At 53.0% G+C, this 13,064-nt stretch overlaps 6 non-coding genes across 6 annotated transcripts; all 6 read right to left on the bottom strand.

Annotated features, from left to right (window-relative positions):
• Positions 1-1,677: 1,677 nt before the first annotated feature.
• LOC141146342 (5S ribosomal RNA) lies at positions 1,678-1,796 on the bottom strand. The gene has a single exon (XR_012244873.1). It is a non-coding gene; the product is annotated as a 5S ribosomal RNA (ribosomal RNA).
• A 1,849-nt stretch (positions 1,797-3,645) lies between these two features.
• Positions 3,646-3,764, bottom strand: LOC141146329 (5S ribosomal RNA). Its single transcript, XR_012244872.1, has one exon. It is a non-coding gene; the product is annotated as a 5S ribosomal RNA (ribosomal RNA).
• Positions 3,765-5,629: 1,865 nt separating this feature from the next.
• On the bottom strand, positions 5,630-5,748 carry LOC141146317 (5S ribosomal RNA). The gene has a single exon (XR_012244869.1). It is a non-coding gene; the product is annotated as a 5S ribosomal RNA (ribosomal RNA).
• Positions 5,749-7,596: 1,848 nt separating this feature from the next.
• Positions 7,597-7,715, bottom strand: LOC141146305 (5S ribosomal RNA). Its single transcript, XR_012244858.1, has one exon. It is a non-coding gene; the product is annotated as a 5S ribosomal RNA (ribosomal RNA).
• Positions 7,716-9,564: 1,849 nt separating this feature from the next.
• LOC141146294 (5S ribosomal RNA) lies at positions 9,565-9,683 on the bottom strand. The gene has a single exon (XR_012244846.1). It is a non-coding gene; the product is annotated as a 5S ribosomal RNA (ribosomal RNA).
• Positions 9,684-11,532: 1,849 nt separating this feature from the next.
• Positions 11,533-11,651, bottom strand: LOC141146283 (5S ribosomal RNA). Its single transcript, XR_012244834.1, has one exon. It is a non-coding gene; the product is annotated as a 5S ribosomal RNA (ribosomal RNA).
• Positions 11,652-13,064: the final 1,413 nt, after the last annotated feature.

The following is a 13,064-nucleotide window of genomic DNA, read 5'->3' as shown; positions in this document are numbered from 1 at the left end:
GCTGCCTCTTTAACCTCTTCCTGCCTGCACCTTCTCACACACATACTCAGCCTGGCTTCAAAGGCTCCTTTCTGGCTTCCCCTGGCCTGACTTTTAACCTTTTCCCTGACAAGGCTTTGCACCAAAGGAAGAGGAGCAGCAGGGCGCATGTAGCGCGGGGCCTCATGCCTGCACTTGTTAACGCCTTCGCTTTCATACCAGGTGGCCAGCCCATGGATCTCTGGAACCTGGCTTCCGTTCCGCTAGCTACTGGAAACCGACCGCTGCGGAGGGAGCCAGTACATCCACCCCCCCTGGCTACCAGAGGACCTCTGACCTAGGGTTGCCACCTCATCCCTTTAAACCCGAACACTTATTTATTACGCAGCTTCTGAGGCTGATTAAGGTAGTAATTAAACTCACTTGTTGCCCTTATCTGCCTTAAATTAGCCTTCAGAACCTGTGTAATTCCTATGTGTTCGGGTTTAAAGGGATGGGGTTGCAACTCTACCCTCACCTATAGCAGGCGCCATGCCTCACCACTGGCTGCAGTCAAGCAACTGCTTGACTTGCCCAGTAGGTAGACCTTTTCTTGTAGCGTCGCTTCATACCTCACATGTGCCATACTCACCCAAGTTCTTTTCAATAGGCCTGGAGACCAACATGCATGATGGAGTCCCTTTCAATGACTTCAGAGGAGGCTTAGAACACTTGACGCAACTTTACTGAGAAGTCTTGGGCATTACAGTTCAACATGAACAATGGTCATATCCTGACCCAAACTGCCACTGACTGGCTGCCCAGGACTACCTCTACAAGGTAGTAGTTCATGTTGGTCTTTGAGTTGCCATCTCATCCCTTTATATCCGAACACATATTAATTACAGAAATTCTGTGGCTGATTAAGGTGGTAATTAAACTCACTCGTTGCCTTATCTGCATTCAATTAGCCTCAGAACCTGTGTAATTCATATGTGTTTGGGTTTAAAGGGATGAGGTGGCAACCCTAGTAGGCCTCCTGCAAGCGCTGCCTGATCCCCCGAAACCCAGCCTTCCCCTAAATTTTTTATGACCGGCGGGTAGGCTGGATCCAAAAAAACCCCGGCAGCGCACGCATTAACTCTTTCCCTCCCAGCCTGGGGCAGCCGCTAACTAAAACCACGCTCCTGTAGGCAACCTGCTGCCTACACCCTAGCCGCTTCAGGGCGCAGGTTTCACGACCCGTCGGCTCTGTGGCTTCTCGCTAGCTTCGGCAGTCCGCGTGCGAGCTTCCCCCAGCCTGGGGAGCGCGGCAGAATGTGTTGGCGCAAGGGCGACTAAAGAGGAGGAGTGATAGCACCAAAACGGCTGAGAAGAGCGCTGGAAAAGGGCTGGGCCGTGGAGCCTAAGCGGGATGTAGGATGGGGGCTAGCTAGGTGGGGGTTGCGTCCGGCCGTTGCTTTGCTGTCTACAGGGACTGGATGCGTGGCAAGCTCCTGAGGTAGGTAGGGAGGGAGGGAGGGAGAGAGAGAAAGAAGAAAGAAAGTGTATTTTTGAAAGAAGGGGTGAGGAAAGGGAGGAGGGCGAAGAAAAAGTGGGGGCTGGACTGGTGATTTTGTAGGAGCTAGGTGTGCAGGAGGGCTTGCAGAGCGGGTTTTGTTAAAAGAGAATGTAAAAAGAGGCATAGAGGAGAGTGACCCCTGCTGGAAGAAAAGCAAAAGCCTACAGCACCTGGTATTCCCAGGCGGTCTCCCATCCAAGTACTAACCAGGCCCGACCCTGCTTAGCTTCCGAGATCAGACGAGAGCGGGCGCATTCAGGGTGGTGTGGCCGTAGGCAAAGCTCATGGTCTCTTTCAAGCCTCTTGTACTTGTCACCGGCAGCCTGGCTCCGCCTTTCCTTGACTTTGCTACAATCAGCAGTGCCTTTTGACAAGCAACGCAGCACACCCCACCTTGTCGTCTCTCCTCTCTCTCGCTCGCTCGCTCTCTTCAACCCCCCTGCCTCTTGCTGCCTCTTTAACCTCTTCCTGCCTGCACCTTCTCACACACATACTCAGCCTGGCTTCAAAGGCTCCTTTCTGGCTTCCCCTGGCCTGACTTTTAACCTTTTCCCTGACAAGGCTTTGCACCAAAGGAAGAGGAGCAGCAGGGCGCATGTAGCGCGGGGCCTCATGCCTGCACTTGTTAACGCCTTCGCTTTCATACCAGGTGGCCAGCCCATGGATCTCTGGAACCTGGCTTCCGTTCCGCTAGCTACTGGAAACCGACCGCTGCGGAGGGAGCCAGTACATCCACCCCCCCCTGGCTACCAGAGGACCTCTGACCTAGGGTTGCCACCTCATTCCTTTAAACCCGAACACTTATTTATTACGCAGCTTCTGAGGCTGATTAAGGTAGTAATTAAACTCACTTGTTGCCCTTATCTGCCTTAAATTAGCCTTCAGAACCTGTGTAATTCCTATGTGTTCGGGTTTAAAGGGATGGGGTTGCAACTCTACCCTCACCTATAGCAGGCGCCATGCCTCACCACTGGCTGCAGTCAAGCAACTGCTTGACTTGCCCAGTAGGTAGACCTTTTCTTGTAGCGTCGCTTCATACCTCACATGTGCCATACTCACCCAAGTTCTTTTCAATAGGCCTGGAGACCAACATGCATGATGGAGTCCCTTTCAATGACTTCAGAGGAGGCTTAGAACACTTGACGCAACTTTACTGAGAAGTCTTGGGCATTACAGTTCAACATGAACAATGGTCATATCCTGACCCAAACTGCCACTGACTGGCTGCCCAGGACTACCTCTACAAGGTAGTAGTTCATGTTGGTCTTTGAGTTGCCATCTCATCCCTTTATATCCGAACACATATTAATTACAGAAATTCTGTGGCTGATTAAGGTGGTAATTAAACTCACTCGTTGCCTTATCTGCATTCAATTAGCCTCAGAACCTGTGTAATTCATATGTGTTTGGGTTTAAAGGGATGAGGTGGCAACCCTAGTAGGCCTCCTGCAAGCGCTGCCTGATCCCCCGAAACCCAGCCTTCCCCTAAATTTTTTATGACCGGCGGGTAGGCTGGATCCAAAAAAACCCCGGCAGCGCACGCATTAACTCTTTCCCTCCCAGCCTGGGGCAGCCGCTAACTAAAACCACGCTCCTGTAGGCAACCTGCTGCCTACACCCTAGCCGCTTCAGGGCGCAGGTTTCACGACCCGTCGGCTCTGTGGCTTCTCGCTAGCTTCGGCAGTCCGCGTGCGAGCTTCCCCCAGCCTGGGGAGCGCGGCAGAATGTGTTGGCGCAAGGGCGACTAAAGAGGAGGAGTGATAGCACCAAAACGGCTGAGAAGAGCGCTGGAAAAGGGCTGGGCCGTGGAGCCTAAGCGGGATGTAGGATGGGGGCTAGCTAGGTGGGGGTTGCGTCTGGCCGTTGCTTTGCTGTCTACAGGGACTGGATGCGTGGCAAGCTCCTGAGGTAGGGAGGGAGGGAGGGAGGGAGAGAGAGAAAGAAGAAAGAAAGTGTATTTTTGAAAGAAGGGGTGAGGAAAGGGAGGAGGGCGAAGAAAAAGTGGGGGCTGGACTGGTGATTTTGTAGGAGCTAGGTGTGCAGGAGGGCTTGCAGAGCGGGTTTTGTTAAAAGAGAATGTAAAAAGAGGCATAGAGGAGAGTGACCCCTGCTGGAAGAAAAGCAAAAGCCTACAGCACCTGGTATTCCCAGGCGGTCTCCCATCCAAGTACTAACCAGGCCCGACCCTGCTTAGCTTCCGAGATCAGACGAGAGCGGGCGCATTCAGGGTGGTGTGGCCGTAGGCAAAGCTCATGGTCTCTTTCAAGCCTCTTGTACTTGTCACCGGCAGCCTGGCTCCGCCTTTCCTTGACTTTGCTACAATCAGCAGTGCCTTTTGACAAGCAACGCAGCACACCCCACCTTGTCGTCTCTCCTCTCTCTCGCTCGCTCGCTCTCTTCAACCCCCCTGCCTCTTGCTGCCTCTTTAACCTCTTCCTGCCTGCACCTTCTCACACACATACTCAGCCTGGCTTCAAAGGCTCCTTTCTGGCTTCCCCTGGCCTGACTTTTAACCTTTTCCCTGACAAGGCTTTGCACCAAAGGAAGAGGAGCAGCAGGGCGCATGTAGCGCGGGGCCTCATGCCTGCACTTGTTAACGCCTTCGCTTTCATACCAGGTGGCCAGCCCATGGATCTCCGGAACCTGGCTTCCGTTCCGCTAGCTACTGGAAACCGACCGCTGCGGAGGGAGCCAGTACATCCACCCCCCCCTGGCTACCAGAGGACCTCTGACCTAGGGTTGCCACCTCATCCCTTTAAACCCGAACACTTATTTATTACGCAGCTTCTGAGGCTGATTAAGGTAGTAATTAAACTCACTTGTTGCCCTTATCTGCCTTAAATTAGCCTTCAGAACCTGTGTAATTCCTATGTGTTCGGGTTTAAAGGGATGGGGTTGCAACTCTACCCTCACCTATAGCAGGCGCCATGCCTCACCACTGGCTGCAGTCAAGCAACTGCTTGACTTGCCCAGTAGGTAGAACTTTTCTTGTAGCGTCGCTTCATACCTCACATGTGCCATACTCACCCAAGTTCTTTTCAATAGGCCTGGAGACCAACATGCATGATGGAGTCCCTTTCAATGACTTCAGAGGAGGCTTAGAACACTTGACGCAACTTTACTGAGAAGTCTTGGGCATTACAGTTCAACATGAACAATGGTCATATCCTGACCCAAACTGCCACTGACTGGCTGCCCAGGACTACCTCTACAAGGTAGTAGTTCATGTTGGTCTTTGAGTTGCCATCTCATCCCTTTATATCCGAACACATATTAATTACAGAAATTCTGTGGCTGATTAAGGTGGTAATTAAACTCACTCGTTGCCTTATCTGCATTCAATTAGCCTCAGAACCTGTGTAATTCATATGTGTTTGGGTTTAAAGGGATGAGGTGGCAACCCTAGTAGGCCTCCTGCAAGCGCTGCCTGATCCCCCGAAACCCAGCCTTCCCCTAAATTTTTTATGACCGGCGGGTAGGCTGGATCCAAAAAAACCCCGGCAGCGCACGCATTAACTCTTTCCCTCCCAGCCTGGGGCAGCCGCTAACTAAAACCACGCTCCTGTAGGCAACCTGCTGCCTACACCCTAGCCGCTTCAGGGCGCAGGTTTCACGACCCGTCGGCTCTGTGGCTTCTCGCTGGCTTCGGCAGTCCGCGTGCGAGCTTCCCCCAGCCTGGGGAGCGCCGCAGAATGTGTTGGCGCAAGGGCGACTAAAGAGGAGGAGTGATAGCACCAAAACGGCTGAGAAGAGCGCTGGAAAAGGGCTGGGCCGTGGAGCCTAAGCGGGATGTAGGATGGGGGCTAGCTAGGTGGGGGTTGCGTCCGGCCGTTGCTTTGCTGTCTACAGGGACTGGATGCGTGGCAAGCTCCTGAGGTAGGTAGGGAGGGAGGGAGGGAGGGAGGGAGGGAGGGAGAGAGAGAAAGAAGAAAGAAAGTGTATTTTTGAAAGAAGGGGTGAGGAAAGGGAGGAGGGCGAAGAAAAAGTGGGGGCTGGACTGGTGATTTTGTAGGAGCTAGGTGTGCAGGAGGGCTTGCAGAGCGGGTTTTGTTAAAAGAGAATGTAAAAAGAGGCATAGAGGAGAGTGACCCCTGCTGGAAGAAAAGCAAAAGCCTACAGCACCTGGTATTCCCAGGCGGTCTCCCATCCAAGTACTAACCAGGCCCGACCCTGCTTAGCTTCCGAGATCAGACGAGAGCGGGCGCATTCAGGGTGGTGTGGCCGTAGGCAAAGCTCATGGTCTCTTTCAAGCCTCTTGTACTTGTCACCGGCAGCCTGGCTCCGCCTTTCCTTGACTTTGCTACAATCAGCAGTGCCTTTTGACAAGCAACGCAGCACACCCCACCTTGTCGTCTCTCCTCTCTCTCGCTCGCTCGCTCTCTTCAACCCCCCTGCCTCTTGCTGCCTCTTTAACCTCTTCCTGCCTGCACCTTCTCACACACATACTCAGCCTGGCTTCAAAGGCTCCTTTCTGGCTTCCCCTGGCCTGACTTTTAACCTTTTCCCTGACAAGGCTTTGCACCAAAGGAAGAGGAGCAGCAGGGCGCATGTAGCGCGGGGCCTCATGCCTGCACTTGTTAACGCCTTCGCTTTCATACCAGGTGGCCAGCCCATGGATCTCTGGAACCTGGCTTCCGTTCCGCTAGCTACTGGAAACCGACCGCTGCGGAGGGAGCCAGTACATCCACCCCCCCTGGCTACCAGAGGACCTCTGACCTAGGGTTGCCACCTCATCCCTTTAAACCCGAACACTTATTTATTACGCAGCTTCTGAGGCTGATTAAGGTAGTAATTAAACTCACTTGTTGCCCTTATCTGCCTTAAATTAGCCTTCAGAACCTGTGTAATTCCTATGTGTTCGGGTTTAAAGGGATGGGGTTGCAACTCTACCCTCACCTATAGCAGGCGCCATGCCTCACCACTGGCTGCAGTCAAGCAACTGCTTGACTTGCCCAGTAGGTAGACCTTTTCTTGTAGCGTCGCTTCATACCTCACATGTGCCATACTCACCCAAGTTCTTTTCAATAGGCCTGGAGACCAACATGCATGATGGAGTCCCTTTCAATGACTTCAGAGGAGGCTTAGAACACTTGACGCAACTTTACTGAGAAGTCTTGGGCATTACAGTTCAACATGAACAATGGTCATATCCTGACCCAAACTGCCACTGACTGGCTGCCCAGGACTACCTCTACAAGGTAGTAGTTCATGTTGGTCTTTGAGTTGCCATCTCATCCCTTTATATCCGAACACATATTAATTACAGAAATTCTGTGGCTGATTAAGGTGGTAATTAAACTCACTCGTTGCCTTATCTGCATTCAATTAGCCTCAGAACCTGTGTAATTCATATGTGTTTGGGTTTAAAGGGATGAGGTGGCAACCCTAGTAGGCCTCCTGCAAGCGCTGCCTGATCCCCCGAAACCCAGCCTTCCCCTAAATTTTTTATGACCGGCGGGTAGGCTGGATTCAAAAAAACCCCGGCAGCGCACGCATTAACTCTTTCCCTCCCAGCCTGGGGCAGCCGCTAACTAAAACCACGCTCCTGTAGGCAACCTGCTGCCTACACCCTAGCCGCTTCAGGGCGCAGGTTTCACGACCCGTCGGCTCTGTGGCTTCTCGCTGGCTTCGGCAGTCCGCGTGCGAGCTTCCCCCAGCCTGGGGAGCGCGGCAGAATGTGTTGGCGCAAGGGCGACTAAAGAGGAGGAGTGATAGCACCAAAACGGCTGAGGAGAGCGCTGGAAAAGGGCTGGGCCGTGGAGCCTAAGCGGGATGTAGGATGGGGGCTAGCTAGGTGGGGGTTGCGTCCGGCCGTTGCTTTGCTGTCTACAGGGACTGGATGCGTGGCAAGCTCCTGAGGTAGGGAGGGAGGGAGGGAGGGAGAGAGAGAAAGAAGAAAGAAAGTGTATTTTTGAAAGAAGGGGTGAGGAAAGGGAGGAGGGCGAAGAAAAAGTGGGGGCTGGACTGGTGATTTTGTAGGAGCTAGGTGTGCAGGAGGGCTTGCAGAGCGGGTTTTGTTAAAAGAGAATGTAAAAAGAGGCATAGAGGAGAGTGACCCCTGCTGGAAGAAAAGCAAAAGCCTACAGCACCTGGTATTCCCAGGCGGTCTCCCATCCAAGTACTAACCAGGCCCGACCCTGCTTAGCTTCCGAGATCAGACGAGAGCGGGCGCATTCAGGGTGGTGTGGCCGTAGGCAAAGCTCATGGTCTCTTTCAAGCCTCTTGTACTTGTCACCGGCAGCCTGGCTCCGCCTTTCCTTGACTTTGCTACAATCAGCAGTGCCTTTTGACAAGCAACGCAGCACACCCCACCTTGTCGTCTCTCCTCTCTCTCGCTCGCTCGCTCGCTCTCTTCAACCCCCCTGCCTCTTGCTGCCTCTTTAACCTCTTCCTGCCTGCACCTTCTCACACACATACTCAGCCTGGCTTCAAAGGCTCCTTTCTGGCTTCCCCTGGCCTGACTTTTAACCTTTTCCCTGACAAGGCTTTGCACCAAAGGAAGAGGAGCAGCAGGGCGCATGTAGCGCGGGGCCTCATGCCTGCACTTGTTAACGCCTTCGCTTTCATACCAGGTGGCCAGCCCATGGATCTCCGGAACCTGGCTTCCGTTCCGCTAGCTACTGGAAACCGACCGCTGCGGAGGGAGCCAGTACATCCACCCCCCCCTGGCTACCAGAGGACCTCTGACCTAGGGTTGCCACCTCATCCCTTTAAACCCGAACACTTATTTATTACGCAGCTTCTGAGGCTGATTAAGGTAGTAATTAAACTCACTTGTTGCCCTTATCTGCCTTAAATTAGCCTTCAGAACCTGTGTAATTCCTATGTGTTCGGGTTTAAAGGGATGGGGTTGCAACTCTACCCTCACCTATAGCAGGCGCCATGCCTCACCACTGGCTGCAGTCAAGCAACTGCTTGACTTGCCCAGTAGGTAGACCTTTTCTTGTAGCGTCGCTTCATACCTCACATGTGCCATACTCACCCAAGTTCTTTTCAATAGGCCTGGAGACCAACATGCATGATGGAGTCCCTTTCAATGACTTCAGAGGAGGCTTAGAACACTTGACGCAACTTTACTGAGAAGTCTTGGGCATTACAGTTCAACATGAACAATGGTCATATCCTGACCCAAACTGCCACTGACTGGCTGCCCAGGACTACCTCTACAAGGTAGTAGTTCATGTTGGTCTTTGAGTTGCCATCTCATCCCTTTATATCCGAACACATATTAATTACAGAAATTCTGTGGCTGATTAAGGTGGTAATTAAACTCACTCGTTGCCTTATCTGCATTCAATTAGCCTCAGAACCTGTGTAATTCATATGTGTTTGGGTTTAAAGGGATGAGGTGGCAACCCTAGTAGGCCTCCTGCAAGCGCTGCCTGATCCCCCGAAACCCAGCCTTCCCCTAAATTTTTTATGACCGGCGGGTAGGCTGGATTCAAAAAAACCCCGGCAGCGCACGCATTAACTCTTTCCCTCCCAGCCTGGGGCAGCCGCTAACTAAAACCACGCTCCTGTAGGCAACCTGCTGCCTACACCCTAGCCGCTTCAGGGCGCAGGTTTCACGACCCGTCGGCTCTGTGGCTTCTCGCTGGCTTCGGCAGTCCGCGTGCGAGCTTCCCCCAGCCTGGGGAGCGCGGCAGAATGTGTTGGCGCAAGGGCGACTAAAGAGGAGGAGTGATAGCACCAAAACGGCTGAGGAGAGCGCTGGAAAAGGGCTGGGCCGTGGAGCCTAAGCGGGATGTAGGATGGGGGCTAGCTAGGTGGGGGTTGCGTCCGGCCGTTGCTTTGCTGTCTACAGGGACTGGATGCGTGGCAAGCTCCTGAGGTAGGGAGGGAGGGAGGGAGAGAGAGAAAGAAGAAAGAAAGTGTATTTTTGAAAGAAGGGGTGAGGAAAGGGAGGAGGGCGAAGAAAAAGTGGGGGCTGGACTGGTGATTTTGTAGGAGCTAGGTGTGCAGGAGGGCTTGCAGAGCGGGTTTTGTTAAAAGAGAATGTAAAAAGAGGCATAGAGGAGAGTGACCCCTGCTGGAAGAAAAGCAAAAGCCTACAGCACCTGGTATTCCCAGGCGGTCTCCCATCCAAGTACTAACCAGGCCCGACCCTGCTTAGCTTCCGAGATCAGACGAGAGCGGGCGCATTCAGGGTGGTGTGGCCGTAGGCAAAGCTCATGGTCTCTTTCAAGCCTCTTGTACTTGTCACCGGCAGCCTGGCTCCGCCTTTCCTTGACTTTGCTACAATCAGCAGTGCCTTTTGACAAGCAACGCAGCACACCCCACCTTGTCGTCTCTCCTCTCTCTGGCTCGCTCGCTCTCTTCAACCCCCCTGCCTCTTGCTGCCTCTTTAACCTCTTCCTGCCTGCACCTTCTCACACACATACTCAGCCTGGCTTCAAAGGCTCCTTTCTGGCTTCCCCTGGCCTGACTTTTAACCTTTTCCCTGACAAGGCTTTGCACCAAAGGAAGAGGAGCAGCAGGGCGCATGTAGCGCGGGGCCTCATGCCTGCACTTGTTAACGCCTTCGCTTTCATACCAGGTGGCCAGCCCATGGATCTCCGGAACCTGGCTTCCGTTCCGCTAGCTACTGGAAACCGACCGCTGCGGAGGGAGCCAGTACATCCACCCCCCCCTGGCTACCAGAGGACCTCTGACCTAGGGTTGCCACCTCATCCCTTTAAACCCGAACACTTATTTATTACGCAGCTTCTGAGGCTGATTAAGGTAGTAATTAAACTCACTTGTTGCCCTTATCTGCCTTAAATTAGCCTTCAGAACCTGTGTAATTTCTATGTGTTCGGGTTTAAAGGGATGGGGTTGCAACTCTACCCTCACCTATAGCAGGCGCCATGCCTCACCACTGGCTGCAGTCAAGCAACTGCTTGACTTGCCCAGTAGGTAGACCTTTTCTTGTAGCGTCGCTTCATACCTCACATGTGCCATACTCACCCAAGTTCTTTTCAATAGGCCTGGAGACCAACATGCATGATGGAGTCCCTTTCAATGACTTCAGAGGAGGCTTAGAACACTTGACGCAACTTTACTGAGAAGTCTTGGGCATTACAGTTCAACATGAACAATGGTCATATCCTGACCCAAACTGCCACTGACTGGCTGCCCAGGACTACCTCTACAAGGTAGTAGTTCATGTTGGTCTTTGAGTTGCCATCTCATCCCTTTATATCCGAACACATATTAATTACAGAAATTCTGTGGCTGATTAAGGTGGTAATTAAACTCACTCGTTGCCTTATCTGCATTCAATTAGCCTCAGAACCTGTGTAATTCATATGTGTTTGGGTTTAAAGGGATGAGGTGGCAACCCTAGTAGGCCTCCTGCAAGCGCTGCCTGATCCCCCGAAACCCAGCCTTCCCCTAAATTTTTTATGACCGGCGGGTAGGCTGGATCCAAAAAAACCCCGGCAGCGCACGCATTAACTCTTTCCCTCCCAGCCTGGGGTAGCCGCTAACTAAAACCACGCTCCTGTAGGCAACCTGCTGCCTACACCCTAGCCGCTTCAGGGCGCAGGTTTCACGACCCGTCGGCTCTGTGGCTTCTCGCTGGCTTCGGCAGTCCGCGTGCGAGCTTCCCCCAGCCTGGGGAGCGCCGCAGAATGTGTTGGCGCAAGGGCGACTAAAGAGGAGGAGTGATAGCACCAAAACGGCTGAGAAGAGCGCTGGAAAAGGGCTGGGCCGTGGAGCCTAAGCGGGATGTAGGATGGGGGCTAGCTAGGTGGGGGTTGCGTCCGGCCGTTGCTTTGCTGTCTACAGGGACTGGATGCGTGGCAAGCTCCTGAGGTAGGTAGGGAGGGAGGGAGGGAGAGAGAGAAAGAAGAAAGAAAGTGTATTTTTGAAAGAAGGGGTGAGGAAAGGGAGGAGGGCGAAGAAAAAGTGGGGGCTGGACTGGTGATTTTGTAGGAGCTAGGTGTGCAGGAGGGCTTGCAGAGCGGGTTTTGTTAAAAGAGAATGTAAAAAGAGGCATAGAGGAGAGTGACCCCTGCTGGAAGAAAAGCAAAAGCCTACAGCACCTGGTATTCCCAGGCGGTCTCCCATCCAAGTACTAACCAGGCCCGACCCTGCTTAGCTTCCGAGATCAGACGAGAGCGGGCGCATTCAGGGTGGTGTGGCCGTAGGCTAAGCTCATGGTCTCTTTCAAGCCTCTTGTACTTGTCACCGGCAGCCTGGCTCCGCCTTTCCTTGACTTTGCTACAATCAGCAGTGCCTTTTGACAAGCAACGCAGCACACCCCACCTTGTCGTCTCTCCTCTCTCTCGCTCGCTCGCTCGCTCTCTTCAACCCCCCTGCCTCTTGCTGCCTCTTTAACCTCTTCCTGCCTGCACCTTCTCACACACATACTCAGCCTGGCTTCAAAGGCTCCTTTCTGGCTTCCCCTGGCCTGACTTTTAACCTTTTCCCTGACAAGGCTTTGCACCAAAGGAAGAGGAGCAGCAGGGCGCATGTAGCGCGGGGCCTCATGCCTGCACTTGTTAACGCCTTCGCTTTCATACCAGGTGGCCAGCCCATGGATCTCTGGAACCTGGCTTCCGTTCCGCTAGCTACTGGAAACCGACCGCTGCGGAGGGAGCCAGTACATCCACCCCCCCCTGGCTACCAGAGGACCTCTGACCTAGGGTTGCCACCTCATCCCTTTAAACCCGAACACTTATTTATTACGCAGCTTCTGAGGCTGATTAAGGTAGTAATTAAACTCACTTGTTGCCCTTATCTGCCTTAAATTAGCCTTCAGAACCTGTGTAATTCCTATGTGTTCGGGTTTAAAGGGATGGGGTTGCAACTCTACCCTCACCTATAGCAGGCGCCATGCCTCACCACTGGCTGCAGTCAAGCAACTGCTTGACTTGCCCAGTAGGTAGACCTTTTCTTGTAGCGTCGCTTCATACCTCACATGTGCCATACTCACCCAAGTTCTTTTCAATAGGCCTGGAGACCAACATGCATGATGGAGTCCCTTTCAATGACTTCAGAGGAGGCTTAGAACACTTGACGCAACTTTACTGAGAAGTCTTGGGCATTACAGTTCAACATGAACAATGGTCATATCCTGACCCAAACTGCCACTGACTGGCTGCCCAGGACTACCTCTACAAGGTAGTAGTTCATGTTGGTCTTTGAGTTGCCATCTCATCCCTTTATATCCGAACACATATTAATTACAGAAATTCTGTGGCTGATTAAGGTGGTAATTAAACTCACTCGTTGCCTTATCTGCATTCAATTAGCCTCAGAACCTGTGTAATTCATATGTGTTTGGGTTTAAAGGGATGAGGTGGCAACCCTAGTAGGCCTCCTGCAAGCGCTGCCTGATCCCCCGAAACCCAGCCTTCCCCTAAATTTTTTATGACCGGCGGGTAGGCTGGATCCAAAAAAACCCCGGCAGCGCACGCATTAACTCTTTCCCTCCCAGCCTGGGGCAGCCGCTAACTAAAACCACGCTCCTGTAGGCAACCTGCTGAATACACCCTAGCCGCTTCAGGGCGCAGGTTTCACGACCCGTCGGCTCTGTGGCTTCTCGCTGGCTTCGGCAGTC

Source organism: Aquarana catesbeiana, linkage group LG05, assembly GCF_042186555.1.
Source record: "Aquarana catesbeiana isolate 2022-GZ linkage group LG05, ASM4218655v1, whole genome shotgun sequence".
NCBI classification, from domain to species: Eukaryota; Metazoa; Chordata; class Amphibia; order Anura; family Ranidae; genus Aquarana; species Aquarana catesbeiana.
Note: the sequence above shows the minus strand (reverse complement) of the source record. Positions and strands in the feature narration are given on the sequence as shown.